Source organism: Podarcis erhardii (genome assembly GCF_964252035.2).
Source record: "Podarcis erhardii genome assembly, chromosome: 6".
Lineage (NCBI taxonomy): Eukaryota > Metazoa > Chordata > Lepidosauria > Squamata > Lacertidae > Podarcis > Podarcis erhardii.
In genome coordinates, this window is record NC_138510.1 from 3,784,459 (window position 1) to 3,796,726 (window position 12,268).

General features: G+C 50.1%; 1 protein-coding gene and 1 pseudogene across 3 annotated transcripts in view; one reads left to right on the forward strand and one right to left on the reverse strand.

Annotated features, from left to right (window-relative positions):
- Nucleotides 1–12,268, reverse strand: part of LOC309344922 (bactericidal permeability-increasing protein-like) — a 48,952-nt gene that overhangs the window by 35,826 nt on the left and 858 nt on the right. Inside the window, exon 1 of one of the 2 annotated variants that reach the window (XM_081867842.1) lies at nucleotides 3,360–3,364. The exons of the other annotated variant lie outside the window; for it this stretch is intronic. The gene's annotated coding sequence lies outside the window, so the exon portion shown is untranslated. Of the gene's footprint in view, nucleotides 1–3,359; nucleotides 3,365–12,268 lie in introns of those variants that run through there. 2 annotated transcript variants of the gene reach the window in all.
- On the forward strand, nucleotides 5,345–6,478 carry LOC309344223 (protein S100-A6 pseudogene; annotated as a pseudogene). Its single transcript has 2 exons — nucleotides 5,345–5,462; nucleotides 6,245–6,478. The product of its transcript is annotated as a protein S100-A6 pseudogene (transcript).

Sequence of the window (12,268 nt, forward strand, 5' to 3'; positions counted from 1 at the left end):
GGAGAAGGGGACAACAGAGGATGAGATGGTGGGACAGTGTTCTCAAAGCTACCAGCATGAGTTTGACCAAACTGCGGGAGGCAGTGGAAGACAGGAGTGCCTGGCGTGCTCTGGTCCAGGGGGTCATGAAGAGGCGGACATGACTAAACGACTAAAGAACAACAACAAAATCGTCATTTGGGCACCCAAATATATTGCACTGGTTCTGAGCACCCTCTTTCACTGTGTAGAAGGAGCCTCCCTTCCACAAGTCATTGCACAGCTGATCTGACCTTGCCCTCATTTGACCCTCCCATCCCCAAGGCCTGCAGTGCCCTGTGTGTCAGGTCTGCGGGAGAAGCCAGCCAAACATTTCAGGAGAGAAATGCCCCCATCATTTGTGGTCTCAGACTCAAGCTGCACACCTTCTGCTCTGGAGTTAGTTGTGCTGCTGACTTAGCAACCAGCCTGGGGAAGCCCCCCTCCTCTCTCCCAGGGAAGGCTGGAACCACAGAGGGGACCCTTTGAGGAGATTCCTCACTTCCTCCTTTAGACACTTAGCTTCTGTTTTTGAAAAAAAATGACTCCGGCTTGGATCCAGTGTTAAAGTTGTACCTTGGTTCTCAGACTTCATCCGTTCCAGAAGTCCGTTCCAAAACCAAAGTGTTCCAAAACCAACGCACGCTTTCCCATAGAAAGTAATGCAAAATGGATTACAGTGGTGTTACCGGAAAAATCCGAGGGCTCCCTTGGACAAAAAGTAAAGACACCAACCAGAGTAAATTGGAGCAAATCAGCAGCCTGTAGGCTTGGCCTTTATTGACTGTTGCAACAGGGTGCTCCCCTCACTTGCAGGTGAGAGGAAAGACACAGAAAAATGGTGTGCAAGACCTTATAAAAACTTTTGAAATTCCCCTCCTCTAGGTCAAGCCCACCCCCAGAAACATCATGCATACATTACAGAAAGGAGGGGTTGAGGGAGGAGTTGCGGTGGTAACCTGAGTGTCCTGTCACCTCGCTGGTTCCCTTCTCTCCCCCTCCCATGAGTCACTTCCAGGAGACAAAGGGGAGTTGGCAGTTTCCTGCCCCCAGAGGGAAGATCTGATCATTGTCCTTTGTTTCAGTCCATGCTGAATCCACTCCCATATGCAAGTTCTTTGTGATCTTGATTGTCTTCTGTTTAGGACCATCAGGGTTGACATAGCAACTGGGCAGGGCTCCTGTGGATGTGCTGGTATGCTCAAGGGATTATGGCTGCCCTGTATCAAACCTTCCCCATTTTGTAGTCCTTCCTTCATGGAGTAAAATAAAAGTGGAACAGTGCAAAACCGATGTATGGTTGATTTTCTATGAATTTATAACAGAAGCAGAGCATATGTAGTGTGTGAGTGTGAGTGTGTGTGAAGTTTGTACAAACTGAATGATTGGGGTGGGGGGTTCCTGCTACAGTGGTACCTCTGGTTGTGAACGGGATCCGTTCTGGAGGCCCGTTCGCAGCCTGAAAAGAACGCAACCCGCATCTGCGCATGCGTGGGTCGCGATTCACCACTTCTGCACATGCGTGTGACGTCGTTTTGCGCGTCTGCGCATGCGCAAGCAGCGAAACCCGGAAGTAACCCGTTCTGTTACTTCCGGTTACAGATAGGTAGCCGTGTTGGTCTGCCATGGTCAAAACAAAATAAAAAAAATCCTTCCAGTAGCACCTTAAAGACCAACTGAGTTAGTTCTAGGTATGAGCTTTCGTGTGCATGCACACTTCTTCAGATACTTCCGGGTCGCTGCAGGACGCGACCTGAAAACACGCAACCTGAAGCAAACATAACATGAGGTATGACTGTAATCCATTCCAGACTTTTAAAAACAACCCCTGAAGCAGCAATTTAGCGTGAATTTTACTATCTAACAAGACCATTGATCCATAAAATGAAAGGAATAAACAATATACTACAGTCACACAATCAATCAATCAATCAATCAGTAGCTGAACTGTGTTCCACACAGTCACAAAAAGAAAAAAAAGAGCCACAAAAACACAAAATAAAAAACAGACAGACCTCAGCATAACACTCAAAACAGAAGTGTGGCACTCAAATTGGAGCATGTTCGGCTTCCAAAAAAAGTTTGCAAACCAGAACACTTTGTTCTGGGTTTGCAGTGTTTGGGTTTCAAGTTGTTTGAGTGCCAAGGCATTGGAGAACCAAGGTATCACTGTGCTCATATTCAGAGGAGGGCCTCTGAGATCCAAGGACCGAAGTTTGTCATCCTAGCTCTGACAGTGGCTCACGTTGGACACAACTCTCGGGCATGGCTTATATTCACATAGTGGGAGTCTATTTATTATTTATTTGTGGCATATTGTGTCTTTCCTCCAAGGATCTAAAGGGGGCATAAACCGTTCTCCCTTTCCTCATTTTGTCCTCACAAGAGCTCTGTGAAGTAGGTTGATTCCTGGGATTGCAAGGAATTTCTGCATTGCAAGACTAGAGGACCCTTTGGGGTTCTACGAATGGAGATTTGAACCCTGGTCTCCCAGGTCCTAGTCTGACACTCTAACCACTCTGCCACATTGGCTATCTTGTGGGTAATTGCTCACTGAGTAGGACCCATCAGAATATGGTGGAACCCAGGTAGGCAAGACATTTCTGGCACCTCAAGGTCACCAATGCTGATGGCAAGGTCCTGACCCAAGAAGTTGGTCTTTGTCCAAGAATATTACTGGCACAAAAATGGAAGCAAGAAGAATTACCGACGAAAGAAGAATGGCAGATGAAATTGATGAACTATGCAGAATTGGATAAATTAACAGGAAGAACTGGAAACCTGCGGGATCAGAGATTCTTAGAAGACTGGAGTAAATATATGAACTATTTGAAAAGCAACTGTAATGAACAGATTACACTAGCAGGACTGCAAGAAGTTCTGTAAGGAGGGTTATCTGAAATATTACAAGAAAGACTATGAAGAGAATTATTAGTTAATGATAATTAAAAGTAATAGAGAAATTAAGAAATGCAGAATAAGTGATAAAGAACGGAAAATCATCAGAGGACAGAAGTCTAAAATATTGTATAAGATAAGAAGTTATGTTAAATGATGGTTGAAAATGATATGTAAAAAACTAATAAAAATGTGTGTGTGTGTGTGTGTGTGTGTGTGAAGTTGGTCTTTGTCAGGATGGTGGTAAGACTGAACTCCCTGCAGGCTTACGCAAAAATGTTTGGTGAGTCTCTGGAGAGCTTCCTCAGAGTGTGCCGTCAAGGCTGCATCATCTGCAAACAACATCTCTCGGATAAGGACCCCCAACACTTTTGTCTTGGTGCAGAGATGTGCCAGGTTGAACACACACACACACACGTTATTCCCTGAATGAAAGTACACACCCTCTTCAGTTGAGCAGAAGGCATTTGAGAGCAACAGGCAGAAGAAAATGCCAAAGGGAGTTGGGGCAAGAACATGGTCCTGTTTCACACTGCTCTTTATCGGGAAGGCATCTGAGGATGAGGTTGTCACATGGAAGGACACAATCATCTTGCAAAGCTAAGGAGGCCGCCCTATCTTGTTGAGTCAAAGGTCAACAAGTGTGGTGTAGTGGTTAAGAGCGGTGGACTCGTAATCTGGTGAACCGGGTTTGATTCCCCGCTCCTCCACATGCAGCTGCTGGGTGACCCTGGGCTAGTCACACTTCTCTGAAGTCTCTCAGCCTCACTCACCTCACAGAGTGTTTGTTGTGAGGGAGGAAGGGAAAGGGGAATGTTAGCCGCTTTGAGACTCCTTAAAGGTAAAGGGACCCCTGACCGTTATGTCCAGTCGGGGCCGACTCTGGGGTTGCGCGCTCATCTCACTTTATTGGCCGAGGGAGCCGGCATACAGCTTCCGGGTCACGTGGCCCGCATGACTAAGCCGCTTCTGGCGAACCAGAGCAGAGCACAGAAATGCCGTTTACCTTCCCGCCGGAGCGGCACCTATTGATCTACTTGCACTTTGACGCGCTTTTGAACTGCTAGGTTGGCAGGAGCAGGGACCGAGCAATGGGAGCTCACCCCATCGCGGGGATTCAAACAGCCAACCTTCTGATCAGCAAGTCCTAGGCTCTGTGGTTTAACCCCCAGCGCCACCCACGTCCCTTTTTAGGGTAGTGATAAAGCGGGATATCAAATCCAAACTCCTCCTCTTCTTCTTTCTCTTCTTCTTCGTCAGGCCGATGAAGGCAATGTACAAGGGGTGTCTCTGCTCTTGACATTTCTTCCACAGCTGGCACAGGGAGAAAATCATGCAGACTGTTGACCTCTGAGCTCTGAAGCTGCATTGTGACTGTCTGCGAGTGACTGCAATCTGTTGAGAACTACCCAGGCCAAAGCTTTCCCCACAGTACTCAGCAGGGAGATTCCATGGTTGTTGTTGCAATCATAGCGGTCACCTTTGTTCTTGTAGAGGGTCATGATGCTGGAGTTGTGCATGTCTTGTGGCATGGATCCTTGTTCCCAATACTGCAAGAGGAGGCTGTGGAGGTGTTGTCCTGAGGGAGGAATTTAAGACAGCTTTCAGAACTTCTGCTGGGATTCTGTCCAGATTGCTGTGTCAGAGGCTATGTTTTCCTGTGAGTGCAGGATAGTGCTCTGCCCATTGCTTCATCTGCTTGCTGCTGTCTGCGATGATCTCTCCCAACAAGGTTTTCAGCAGTGCAGTTTTCCTGACTGTGGGTCCAATGTCTTTCTTCGTGCCTTCGTACATTTTACAAGAGTTGCCAGTGTCCCCAGCGAGTTGGATGCTCTGACACAGCTCTAGCCAGTAGTCCCAGTATACCTCGGCCCAGTATACCCGTAGGAGCGTCTCCACCCCCAGCGTTCTGCCCGGATGCTGAGATCCAGCACCGAGGGCCTTCTGGTGGTTCCCTCATTGCGAGAAGCAAAGCTACAGGGAAGCTGGCAGAGGGCCTTCTCGGTAGTGGCACCCGCCCTGTGGAACGCCCTTCCATCAGATATCAAAGAGATAAACAACTACCTGACATTCAGAAGACATCTTAAGGCAGCCCTGTTCAAGGAAGTTTTTAATGTGTGACATTTTAGTGTATTTTTGGTCTCTGTGGAAGCCGCCCAGAGTGGCTGGGGAAACCCGGCCAGATGGGCGGGGTACAAATAATAAGTTGTTGTTGTTGTTGTTGTTGTTGTTGTTGTCGTCATTGGCACAACGTCTGGCAATCTGTTGGGCATCGCCTTTCTCAGCGAGCAAGCATCTTTCGGCAGGGTGCAAGCTTGAAGTTCAGGAGAGCCTCACACTTTGCAGCGATAACAGGTTCCATGTTGACCACTTTCCCCATTGCTTCCTGCCACTCAGCACTGGACCATCTTGCTTCTGCTCTCTCACCATGGCAGCACCTATTGGCCTGCTGCTTGCCACCTTCCACAAATACGCCAGCAAGGATGGCGATAAGAACACCCTAAGAAAGATGGAATTGAAGGAGCTGATACAGAAGGAGCTCACCTGTCAGAGTCACCCGTGGTCCCAGCTCACAAGAGACCAAAGTCCAGTCCGGCTTATGTACAAAAGCTTTTATTGAAGAACATTCTTAGCTTCGCATCCGAGCTCCGTGACTCTACGTCTGTTACGCTTAGACCGCTGAAGTCCCCTCTGAGTCGGTCCCCCCTCTACACCAGTTTAAGAGGCTTGTACTGGTCCACCTCTTCCTCTCTTTCCTTTTCCGCAGGGTCTTTCTGCCCCCCTGTGTTCTCTCCCTTCGGGACTCCCCAGAGGCTGAATCCTCTGGCGCCTCCTCCCCCCTCCTTCGGGCTTTGGGACCAGGCTCCTCCCCAGGACTCTCTTCACTTCCGCGCGCCTCCCATTTTGAACTTGGCGCGCGTACGTTGCTCCTGACCTTCCCTTCGACAGTTACACTGCTCTCGATACTACTTTCCTCCCCTTCCGGCAGGACGTCTTGCCCTGATCTCCTTCCCCTCTCTGCTTCCTGTTCTGCTCCTTCTGACACACCGGTCACTCCACCCCCTTCACTCCGTTCCGGCGGAGCGGCCGGTCCCGATCTCCAACTCCCACTGGGGGTTCCCCCTTCGTTTCCCTGCTCCTGACTGCTTCCCCCTCTAGCTCCCCTTGGCCTGACCAGAGGGGCTCCCTTTTGGGAGTCCTCCGATTCACTGGACGGACTCATGGACAATCTTGGGTCATTGTCGTCCTCTTCCTCGTCACCCTGGAATCCTTCCCCCTCGCTCTCTGTCTCCTCCCTCATCTGCGCCTCTCTCCCTGAACCCCTGACCAAAACTGCAGGACGCAGAGATACTGGCATTAATGAAAGATCTGGACCGCAATGGGGACCAAGTGGTGAACTTCCAGAAATATGTCACTTTCCTGGCTGTCCTGGCAATGATTTACAACGAAGCTTTGAGTTCGTAAATGTACACCCTGGTGGGGCGATGTATCGTGGTTCGGGATTATACCTCTGTAGGCAGTTTCACGTCCAATAAAATTTAAGTTTTATAAAAAAACAAAACAAAAACAGGTTCCATGTCCTTTAGGTCGACCCCAAACCAGTTGGGGGTCTGTATCTCTCCTTTGCCAAAGGAAGACCCGGCTGTGTTGCAGATTGCCTCTTTGATGTGGTTCCAGCTTGCTTCGACAAGATCTCTGGAGCAGTTGAGTAGAGCTTGTTCAATGGAATCAGAGAAGCGTGCACAAGATCTGTTGCGGTGTTGCTTCTGCGACACTCTCCATCTTATGCTCAGGTTGCATATGTGTGCAAATAAAACCATATACCCTAAAGTCTCAGTTAGCCTTCATTCCAAGGAAACTGAACCCTGGCTGGAGCCTCTCAGCTCAGATATTGGTGTGGCATGTAAAACACAGACAGACAGACAAAGCGGATTGGTATGCATTGCTTCAGCCCACTAGGTAAAGGTAAAGGGACCCCTGACCATTAGGTCCAGTCGTGGTCGACTCTGGGGTTGCGGCGCTCATCTCGCTTTATTGGCCGAGAGAGCCGGCGTACACTAAGCATGGCCAGCATGACTAAGCTGCTTCTGGCGAACCAGAGCAGCGCACGGAAACGCCGTTTACCTTCCCGCCACAGCGGTACCTATTTATCTACTTGCACTTTGACGTGCTTTTGAACTGCTAGATTGGCAGGAGCAGGGACCGAGCAACAGGAGTTCACCCCGTTGTGGGGATTCAAACTGCCGACCTTCTGATCGGCAAGTCCTAGGCTTTGTGGTTTAACCCACAGCGCCACCCGCATCCCTAGCGTTCCCTAGTGTTCACTCCACTAGGCAAAGCCTAAATCTCCCTGGTCACAGAATGACTAGCTACGGCCCCGTCCCTGACACATCCTCCAAAGCACTCTGCACATTCTTCTCTCTTCATAACTCCTACTTGACTTGAGGTTAGCTAAGGCTGAGCTCCTATTCTTAATTTTTTGTGGGGCAGGGAGTGTAGGGCCGCAAACAAATTTAGCACAAATTTGAAATTTGACAACATTTCGGATTTGGCGTTCAAATTCAGTTGAAGGAGATAACTAACATTCTGTATAGTTTATGTTTTGTTTTGAAGGGGCTAGATCAGGGCTGCCTGGGAGTGGGGCCCCAGTCATCACGATGGCTTGGACAAGTTCCACAGGGGGGGAAGCACTGGGACATCCGATCTCGGTGATCATGGGCAGGAGGCGGAGTTACGCTAAGACCAGACCATGTCATTACCGAGGAGGCAGGTTTAGTCGTTGTTTGAAGACTATCCCTGCCTCCGGGTCTGGCCTTGACCGGATGGATACTGGAATCAACAGGGGAAACCTACATGACCTGAAGGTGTTGCTGTGCAATGCCAGGTCAATGAAGAATAAAACCACTGCCATCCACGACCTGATTGTGGATGGAGGACTTGACCTGGCATGTGTGACAGAGACCTGGTTGGAGGAAGCAGATGGGCCTGTCCTTGCCGCTGCTTGCCCACCAGGTTTCTCTTACGCACAGCAACCCAGGTCATGTGGGCGGGGAGGGGGGGTTGCAGTGATTTTTAGGAAGTCACTAGCTTGCACCAGGCGTCCTACTGGGAAGATCCAGTTTTCTGAGTGCATGTTCTGGAAGTTGGGCAATAGGGGCAGTACAGGATTCCTTTTGGTGTACCGACCTCCCCGCTGCACCAAGGATTCCCTGTCTGAGCTGCTTCAGGTCGTGGCGGATTTTCTCCTGGAGACACCTAGTTTGGTTGTCCTAGGGGATTTTAACATCCATGCCGACACGACCTTACAAGGGGCTGCTCGGGACTTCGTGGAAAGCATGGCCTCCATGGGGCTGTCCCTGAATAAGTTTGGCCCAACTCATAGTCATGGACATGCCTTAGATCTGGTGTTCACCTCTAGTGACGTGGGTGATCTGACACTAAGTAAAAGTGAAACAAAAGAAGTGCCATGGTCAGATCACTTCCTGGTGCAACTGGACTTCTCCGCGACCCTTCCCCTCTGCAGGGAGGTGGGACCAATTCGGATGGTCCGCCCCTGCCACTTAATGGATCCAAATGGTTTCCAGAGAGTGGTAGGGGATGCCTTATCCCATGTTGATGGCCTTTCAGCTGATTCCCTGGTGGCCCGCTGGAATGCGGAGTTAACCAGGGCTATCGACTGTCTGGCTCCGAAGCGCCCTCTCCGATTGCATGGAGCCCGGACAGCTCCGTGGTTTTCTTCGGAGCTGAGGGCGATGAAACAATCGCTGAGACGGCTAGAGCGTCGGTGGCAAAAAACTCACTCCGAATCTGACCGGACACAGGTTAGAGCTCAACGTCGAGCCTACCAAGTGGCGATAGCGACGGCGAAGAAGACTTTCTTCACCGCCTCTATTGCATCTGCAGAAAATAGTAGCAGGAGACTTTTTCAGGTGGTTCGTAATTTAATGGAACCACCTTTACCACCGGGGCTTTGTAAAGACCCCAAGATCTCCTGCAACGATTTTGCAAAGTTTTTTGCAGATAAAATCACTCATATTCGGAAGGAGCTAGACACCACCGTGGGAGCAGGGCTGGGGCGGGAGAGTGCTAGAGCTCTGTCTGGTCAAGTTGCATGGAATCGATTTCAATCCATTACCCCCGAGGATGTGGACAGGCTGCTTGGACGCGTGAAACCAACCACCTGTCTCCTGGATCCTTGCCCATCCTGGCTAATAAAAGCAAGCCGGGAAGGGCTGGACGATGGGCTCTGCGGGGTGGTGAATGCTTCCCTCTGTGAGGGAGCATTCCCAGATCCGCTGAAAGAGGCGGTCATCAAACCGCTTCTTAAAAAACCATCTTTAGACCCGGCCAGTATGGCCAACTATCGCCCAGTCTCAAATCTTCCATTCTTGGGCAAGGTGATTGAGCGCGTGGTTGCTGAACAACTCCAGGCACGCCTGGAGGATGCGGACCATTTGGATCCCTTCCAATCGGGATTCAGGCCTCATCATGGGACTGAAACTGCCTTGGTCGCGCTGGTTGATGATCTCCGGCGAGCTAGGGACAAAGGTGAGAGCTGTTTCCTAGTTCTGCTGGATCTCTCAGCGGCCTTTGATACAATCGACCATAACATCCTTCTGGACCGTCTAGAGGGGCTGGGAGCTGGGGGCACTGTTATACAGTGGTTTCGCTCCTTCCTCCTGGGCCGTGTTCAGAAAGTGGTGGTGGGGGATGAGTGTTCAGACCCCTGGGCCCTCACTTGTGGGGTGCCTCAGGGTTCCGTCCTCTCCCCCATGCTTTTTAACATCTATATGAAGCCGCTGGGAGAGATCATCAGGGGGTTTGGACTGGGTGTCCATCAATATGCAGATGATACCCAGCTCTACCTCTCTTTCAAATCAGAACCAGTGAAGGCGGTGAAGGTCCTGTGTGAGTGCCTGGAGGCGGTTGGAGGATGGATGGCGGCTAATGGATTGAGGTTGAATCCTGACAAGACAGAAGTACTGTTTTTGGGGGACAGGGGGCGGGCTGGTGTGGAGGACTCCCTGGTCCTGAATGGGGTAACTGTGCCCCTGAAGGACCAGGTGCGCAGCCTGGGAGTCATTTTGGACTCACAGCTGTCCATGGAGGCGCAGGTCAATTCTGTATCCAGGGCAGCTGTCTACCAACTCCACCTGGTACGCAGGCTGAGACCCTACCTGCCTGCGGACTGTCTCGCCAGAGTGGTGCATGCTCTAGTTATCTCCCGCTTGGACTACTGCAATGCGCTCTACGTGGGGCTACCTTTGAAGGTGACTCGGAAACTACAACTAATCCAGAATGCGGCAGCTAGACTGGTGACTGGGGGCAGCCGCCGAGACCACATAACACCAGTCTTGAAAGACCTACATTGGCTCCCAGTACGTTTCCGAGCACAATTCAAAGTGCTGGTGTTGACCTTTAAAGCCCTAAACGGCCTCGGCCCAGTATACCTGAAGGAGCGTCTCCACCCCCATCGTTCTGCCCGGACGCTGAGGTCCAGCGCCGAGGGCCTTCTGGCGGTTCCCTCATTACGAGAAGCAAAGCTACAGGGAACCAGGCAGAGGGCCTTCTCGGTAGTGGCACCCGCCTTGTGGAACGCCCTCCCATCAGATGTCAAAGCGATAAATAACTACCTGACATTCAGAAGACATCTTAAGGCAGCCCTGTTCAGGGAAGTTTTTAATCTGTGATATTTTAGTGTATCTCTGGTTTTTATGGAAGCCGCCCAGAGTGGCTGGGGAAACCCAGCCAGATGGGCGGGGTACAAATAATAAATTATTATTATTATTATTATTAACATCAGGTACCAGCATGGGAGTTCAGTGGGTGGCGGAAGCAATTCTTTAAAAAAATGGTTTTGCAAGAAAGTTGTGAGAAATTGGTAGTCTCCACCCCAGCTCTGGGCTGCACTTGAGTCTTGGGCTCCAGTGAATCCCAGCTTTTGCTGCTGTGGCAAGGAACGTACCAGACTGGATGTCTGATATCTTCATGCAAGTGACAATGACCAATCAGAAGATACCTTCTGGTTAGAAAAGGACGTGGCAAAATCTTGGTCTGTGTCAGGGTTCATTGCTGGAAACTGAGCTGATCAAAGGGAAAAGGCACCCAAACTCCCTCAGATGGAACAGAGAGAGGCTGGCAAAGTTTGCAGCAACCTAGTCAGCTGAAAAGAAGTGGTTTCCCGACTGACTGACTCTACTCTGGCATTGCAATTTGCTGCTTACGGATTTGCAGAGAGTGGCGGGCTCCCCTTCTTTGAAGGTTTTTAAGCAGAGGTTGAGTGGCTGTCTGTCAGGGATTTTTCAACCGTGGTTCCTGCATTGCAGAGGGTTGGACTAGATGACCCTCAGAGGTCTGTTGGTGGACCTCCTGAGTCTCTGGCATAAAGACAACAACACAGGGATCTGCCTTATACCGAGTCAGATGATTGGCCCATCTTGCTACAATATTCTTTACACGGACTGGCAGCAGCTCTCCAAAATTTCAAGCAGTGTTCTCTCCCTGGAGATGACATTGGGGCACCCCAGCTAGATAGGCAGGGGTATAACAACAACAACAACAACAACAACAACAACAACAACAACAACAACAACAACAGTTGTGACCTCCTGCTTCCAAAGTCACCAATTGCTCTACCACTGAGTTACTGTCGTCCTTCCAAGGTACAGGATTCTTCTTTGTAGCTAAGACAGAACAAGAAGATAGATCCTAGAATCTGGTATGTCCAGCAAGTCTCTCCACCTCAAATTTATAGACTTGGGTAGGGGTACCAAATTAAATAGTCTAAAATGTAAAGGTAAAGGTAAAGGGACCCCTGACCATTAGATCCAGTTGTGACCGACTCTGGGGTTGCGGCGCTCATCTCACTTTATTGGCAGAGGGAGCCGGTGTACAGCTTCCGAGTCATGTGGCCAGCATGACTAAGCCGCTTCTGGCGAACCAAAGCAGCGCACAGAAACGCAAGTTTACCTTCCCGCTGGAGCGGTACCTATTTATCTACTTGCACTTTGACGTGCTTTCAAACTGCTAGGTTGGCAGGAGCAGGGACCGAGCAATGGGCGCTCACCCTGTCGCAGGGATTCGAACCGCCGACCTTCTGATCGGCAAGCCCTAGGCTCTGTGGTTTAACCCACAGCACCACCCACGTCCCTAGTCTAAAATGTATTCAGCACAAATATAGAGCCAAACTGTCCCATTCAAGCACACAATACACATCCTAAACTGATGCCCTGAGAACATCTTGGGTTTTCTCTCCTCTTTGGACATAGGTAAAGTTTTGTGCCATCCATGAATTTATCTATTCCTCTTTTAAAACCACCTAGCATGGACTGAAGCTGTAGTCCCACCCAAC